The following is a 7,400-nucleotide window of genomic DNA, read 5'->3' as shown; positions in this document are numbered from 1 at the left end:
TCCCCCTTTAGGACTCTTCCTTTCCCTCTTCTCTTGGCGCATGGGCCTCTTGGGGCTGGTGCCCTTGGCCCATATAGGCCAAGGCGCACCCCCTACAGCCCATGTGGCCCCCCGGGGCAGGTGGCCCCACCCGGTGGACCCCCGGGACCCTTCCGGTGGTCCCGGTACAATACCGGTGACCCCGAAACTTGTCCCGATAGCCGAAATAGCACTTCCTATATATAATTCTTTACCTCCGGACCATTCCGGAACTCCTCGTGATGTCCGGGATCTCATCCGGGACTCCGAACAACTTTCGGGTTACCGCATACTAATATCTCTATAACCCTAGCGTCACCGAACCTTAAGTGTGTAGACCCTACGGGTTCGGGAGACATGCAGACATGACCGAGATGACTCTCCGGTCAATAACCAACAGCGGGATCTGGATACCCATGTTGGCTCCCACATGTTCCACGATGATCTCATCGGATGAACCACGATGTCAAGGACTTAATCAATCCCGTATACAATTCCCTTTGTCTATCGGTACGATACTTGCTCGAGATTCGATCGTCGGTATCCCGATACCTTGTTCAATCTCGTTACCGGCAAGTCTCTTTACTCGTTCCGTAACACATCATCCCGTGATCAACTCCTTGATCACATTGTGCACATTATGATGATGTCCTACCGAGTGGGCCCAGAGATACCTCTCCGTTTACACGGAGTGACAAATCCCAGTCTCGATTCGTGCCAACCCAACAGACACTTTCGGAGATACCTGTAGTGTACCTTTATAGCCACCCAGTTACGTTGTGACGTTTGGCACACCCAAAGCACTCCTACGGTATCCGGGAGTTGCACAATCTCATGGTCTAAGGAAATGATACTTGACATTAGAAAAGCTTTAGCATACGAACTACATGATCTTGTGCTAGGCTTAGGATTGGGTCTTGTCCATCACATCATTCTTCTAATGATGTGATCCCGTTATCAATGACATCCAATGTCCATGGTCAGGAAACCGTAACCATCTATTGATCAACGAGCTAGTCAACTAGAGGCTTACTAGGGACATGGTGTTGTCTATGTATCCACACATGTATCTGAGTTTCCTATCAATACAATTCTAGCATGGATAATAAACGATTATCATGAACAAGGAAATATAATAATAACTAATTTATTATTGCCTCTAGGGCGTATTTCCAACACGGGAACCATGCAGACATGACCGAGACAACTCTCTGGTCAATAACCAACAGCGGGATCTGGATACCCATGTTGGCTCCCACATGCTCCACGATGATCTCATCGGATGAACCATGATGTCTAGGATTCAATCAATCCCGTATACAATTCTCTTTGTCTATCGGTACGATACTTGCCCGAGATTCGATCGTCGGTATCCCGATACCTCGTTCAATCTTGTTACCGGCAAGTCTCTTTACTCGTTCCATAACACATCATCCCGTGATCAACTCCTTGGTCACATTGTGCACATTATGATGATGTCCTACCGAGTGGGCCCAGAGATACCTCTCCGTTACACGGAGTGACAAAATCCCAGTCTCGATTCGTGCCAACCCAACAAACACTTTCAGAGATACCCGCAGTGCACCTTTATAGCCACCTAGTTACGTTGTGACGTTTGGTACACCCAAAGCATTCCTACGGTATCCGGGAGTTGCACAATCTCATGGTCTAAGGAAATGATACTTGACATTAGAAAAGCTTTAGCATATGAACTACACGATCTTGTGCTAGGCTGATTGGGTCTTGTCCATCACATCATTCTTCTAATGATGTGATCCCGTCATCAACGACATCCAATGTCCATGGTCAGGAAACCGTAACCATCTATTGATCAACGAGCTAGTCAACTAGAGGCTTACTAGGGACATGGTGTTGTCTATGTATCCACACATGTATCTGAGTTTCCTATCAATACAATTCTAGCATGGATAATAAACGATTATCATGAACAAGGAAATATAATAATAACTAATTTATTATTGCCTCTAGGGCATATTTCCAACAATAATCACTCAATTGTTCAATCATATAAGCATTACATTTCAATTGTCTACCAACATAAGCATTGAAGTTTTCTTCTTTAACAATAAAATTATCAAACTCATCTAAGCATTGGCTAGCAGACTTATAACGAGGAATATCACCTTCATCAAATCTATAGAGAGAATTTACCTTTACTACATGTGTGAGGTTATCAAGACCATGTATCTCTTCAATAGGCGGTAAATTCTTAACATCTTCAACTTTAATACCCTTTTCTTTCATAGATTTCTTTGCCTCTTGCATATCTTCTGGACTGAGAAATAGAATACCCCTTTTCTTCGGAGTTGGCTTAGGAGTTGGTTCAGGAAGTGTCCAATCATTATCATTACTCAGCATATTGTTCAATAGCAATTCAGCTTGATCAACAGTTCTTTCCCTGAAAACACAACCAGCACAACTATCCAGGTGGTCTTTGGAAGCATTGGTTAGTCCATTATAAAAGATATCACGTATTTCATTTTTCTTGAGAGGATGATCAGGCAAAGCATTAAGTAATCTGAGAAGCCTCCCCCAAGCTTGTGGGAGACTCCCTTCTTCAATTTGCACAAAATTATATATTTCCCTTAAGGTAGCTTGTTTCTTATGAGTGGAGAAATATTTAGCAGAGAAGTAATAAATCATATCCTGGGGACTACGCACACAACCAGGATCAAGAGAATTAAACCATGTTTTAACATCACCCTTTAATGAGAACGGAAATAGCTTAAGGATATAGTAGTAGCGAATTTTTTCCTCATGAGTGAATATGGTGGCTATATCATTTAATTTAGTAAGATGTGCCACAATAGTTTCAGATTCATAGCCATAAAAAGGATCTGATTCAACCAAAGTAATTAACTCAGGATCGATAGAGAACTCATAATCCTTATCGGAAATACAGATAGGTGAAGTAGCAAAAGCAGGGTCATATTTCATTCTAGCATTCAAAGATTTTTCTTTCAGCTTAGCTAACAGTTTCTTAAGATCATATCTATCTTTGCAAGCTAAAAAGTCTATAGCAGTTTCTTCATCCATAACATAACCCTCAGGTACATCAGGCAATTCATATCTAGGGGGAGAATCTTCATCATCACTTTCATCAATATTATCGGTTTCAATAATTTCATTCTCTCTAACCCTAGCAAGTTGTTCATCAAGAAATTCACCTAATGGCACAGTATTATCAAGCATAGAAGTAGTTTCATCATAAGCATCATGCATAGCAGAAGTGTCATAATCAATAACATGCGACATATCAGAATGAATAGCAGGTGTAGGTGTTGCAAGTTTACTCAAAACAGAAGGTGAATCAAGTGCAGAGCTAGATGGCAGTTCCTTACCTCTCCTCGTAGTTGAGGGAAAAATCTTGGTTCTTTCATCTTTCAAGTTCCTCATAGTGATCAACAGATATAAATCCCAAGTGATTCAAAGAATAGAGATATGCTCCTCGACAATGGCGCTAGAAAATAGTCTGATAACCCACAAGTATAGGGGATCACAACAGTTTTCGAGGGTAGAGTATTCAACCCAAATTTATTGATTCGACACAAGGGGAGCCAAATAATATTCTCAAGTATTAACAGTTGAGTTGTCAATTCAACCGCACCTGAAAGACTTAATATCTGTGGCAAAATATTTAGTAGCAAAGTAATATGGAAGTAATGGTAACGATGGCAAAAGTAACAGTATTGGTTTTGTAGTGATTGTAACAGTGGCAACGAAAAAGTAACTAAGCAAAGAACAATATGTGAAAATATCGCAGGCAATGGATCAGTGATGGATAATTATGTTGGATGCGATTCCTCATGCAACAGTTATAACATAGAGTGACACAGAACTAGCTCCAGTTCATCAATGTAATGTAGGCATGTATTTCGAATATAGTCATACATGCTTATGAAAAAGAACTTGCATGACATCTTTTGTCCTACCCTCTCGTGGCAGCGGGGTCCTATTGGAAACAAGGGATATTAAGGCCTCCTTTTAATAGAGTACCGGACCAAAGCATTAACACTTAGTGAATACATGAACTCCTCAAACTACAGTCATCACCGGGAGTGGTCTCGATTTTTGTCACTTCGGGGTTACCAGATCATAACACATAGTAGGTGACTATTGACTTGCAAAATAGGATCAAGAACTCACATGTATTCATGAAAACATAATAGGTTCAGATCTGAAATCATGGCACTCGGGCCCTAGTGACAAGTATTGAGCATAGCAAAGTCATAACAACATCAATCTTAGAACATAATGGATACTAGGGATCAAACCCTAACAAAACTAACTCGATTACATGATAAATCTCATCCAACCCATCACCGTCCAGCAAGCCTACGATGGAATTACTCACGCACGGCGGTGAGCATCATGAAATTGGTGATGGAGAAAGGTTGATGATGACGATGGCGACGGATTCCCCTATCCGGAGCCCCGAACGGACTCCAGATCAGCCCTCCCGAGAGAGATTAGGGCTTGGCGGCGGCTCCGTATCGTAAAACGCGATGAATCCTTCTCTCTGATTTTTCTCCCCGAACGTGAACATGTAGAGTTGGAGTTGAGGTCGATGGAGTCTCAGGGGACCCACGAGACAGGGGGCACGCCCCAGGGGGGTGGGCGCGCCCCCACCCTCGTGGATAGGGTGTGGGCCCCCTGGTGTTGATTCTTTCGCCAGTATTTTTTATAAATTCCAAAAATATTCTCCGTGAAGTTTTAGGTCATTCCGAGAACTTTTATTTCTGCACAAAAATAACACCATGGCAATTCTGCTGAAAACAACGTCAGTCCGGGTTAGTTCCATTCAATCATGCAAGTTAGAGTCCAAAACAAGGTCAAAAGTGTTTGGAAAAGTAGATACGATGGAGACGTATCAGTGCGCTATCGTGGTCAGTACGTTCTGAAGGATCCGGGGTACCTATCTGTCGAGAAGCCGACAGTGGTTGGGTCTCTCAATCGCGCGCGCCCGCGCGTGAGAGAGAGACGGGGGATGCGGTGGCGTGAGTCCAAATGGGGCTCAAGAGGGCCTCTATTGGACCTCACGGGCCCTACGGGGTGCAGGGGCGAGCACGGTCATCGAACCTGGATTGCATGGATCCCAACACGATGGAGGTGGAGCCAGATCTGGGAAGTGGAGGGTGGCGGCTTGGGTTTGGAAGGTAGGGGTTTTCTAAAATGTTGAGGGGGTTGCTTTATATAGCCAGGGCTAGATGGGCTGCTTAGAATATGGGAAAGTGGGCTGATCCAGTTGCACTATTTTATCCATTCGTTGGGGCCTCAAATGAGTCCTGATTGATGTAAAATTTTAACGTAGACTCTCTAGCTATAATGAAATCACACAAAATATTTCAATTTAGTAAAAGATCACCTAATATTTATTTATAAAATACTTTCATATACTAGATAAAATGATGTTTGAACTACGAGGGATAGCCAGACTTATGCTAAGATGTGAAACAATTTGGGTAGTTCCCAAAGTCACAGAAAGAGATTGTCAAAGACTTAATGGTGAAACAATACAATAAGAACATATATCTAGGTCATTACTCCTGAGCTATTACAAGCAACTCATAGAGTAGATTTGTAAGGCCTGGATAACCCTCTCGAGGACAACCTCCGTAGCTGAATATGACAACATTTTTTCACACCACCCTTGGACCCTAGACCTGGCCCTCTTGGCTATATGTTTGAACATTTTTCGGTGATCTTCATCATTATGTAGAGAAACCAAGATATTTCTCAGAAAGCGTTTCTTGCTAGATCCGGAAAATATTCCCAACTCCTCTCCAAATGGATGACCTACTGTTCAGGCCGAAGAAAACAAAACTCTTCAATTTGTTTGCACTTTGGCCCGAACCAATGCAATACATTTCCAATATCTCACTAAGCCTAAAAGCACTTCGACCACCGGCCTTCATAAAAAGGCATACAACTATTTGCAAACAGCATATGTGATATCCATGACGGCCTCAACCCGAATCCCATAACCGATCCATCGTCGTGCATGTGCTTTTGATCATTGCTGATCTCTATAAAATACTTTGTAGTTGATAACTATCGGGTATTGATGCTTTCTGTTACTTAATGCAATTAAACTGCAATCACTCCATCATATTTGCTACAAACTAATTATCTCGGGCAAATATTAGTTTTCCTTTGAATTGACAACTCGATTGTTGAAATTTATAAATATTTTTTTGACTTCCCTTATGTCGAAACAATAATTGTAGGTATAATACTTCGTATCGAAGACTATTACGATTCAGTACACTTGTGGATTATCAAGCATACTTTGCATTTCCTTTTATGAGTGAATCGCCTACAATAAGCCAAATGGCATAGTATATAACATGCGGAGATGAGAGACTCGTTGATAGAAGACTACAAAACATATGAGAAGTTGCAATGAACCTCTCTCACGCGAATATGGGCATCGTCCCAGCTTTGGAAGACTCGCTAGAGAGTTTTTTTAGAAGAGTTTAGAATAGCAAAACTAGAGCCTTTTCCCCCTTAGGAAACCTTTTTTTTTTGGCCTCCCTAGATATCTCCGATCACGTACGGTATGTCAATAAGCATCACTTGATGTACATAAAAGAAAGATTTTTGTGCCCCAAAAAAATGTTAGTCGTTCAAGCGGAAGACTATTCATATAGCAATTTTTTTTTTGCGGGTATTCATATAGCAATTTGAAGGAAGACTTGACTTTGTAACACATCGTCCAAGGCCGGGCGTATCATGATTATTGAGGTTTAGCCGGAGCATGATCAAATTAACCCACAAGCGAACATGGAATTGCAACTACAGTAGTTTACAAGAATACTATTTTTTTTGCGGAAAAAAATGAGATAAGCTTCTACTCCCAAATCGGGAGATATTTTTCATAGTGCTTCCCAGCTTGTTTCATTGTTCTTCCTCTACAAAAGCGAAAATTCGAGCTAGCAAACAAAAAGCAAGCCTAACCGAACGGAAAAAGTCAAGCACGGTGAGACGCACGGCCAGAAATCCGGTGGAGAGGCGCCCAAACCACGTTGGAAGTTGGGAAGAGTGGGTTTGGAACGAAGCGACGAAGTGCGACACGGCCGAAGCGGCCGTCCCCGTCGGGGTGCGCGTCGCACACGCACACGCACGCCCCCTTCCCGTCCCCCCGTCCCCTTCCCTCCAGCCTCCCTCCACCCTCCGGAATGCTCCACCACCAAACCACCACCTCCACCGACGGCAGGCAGCCCCGCAACAACGGCAACCCCCACGAGCCCCGGCAAAAGACCGTATTACCCCTCCCGCTCCAGACCAGGCCAAGCCACGCGCCTCCTGACTGTTGACCGGAACCCATGGGCAGTTCGGTCCATCGTTAATCCCATCAAAAC

Source organism: Triticum aestivum, chromosome 3A, assembly GCF_018294505.1.
Source record: "Triticum aestivum cultivar Chinese Spring chromosome 3A, IWGSC CS RefSeq v2.1, whole genome shotgun sequence".
Lineage (NCBI taxonomy): Eukaryota > Viridiplantae > Streptophyta > Magnoliopsida > Poales > Poaceae > Triticum > Triticum aestivum.
Note: the sequence above shows the minus strand (reverse complement) of the source record.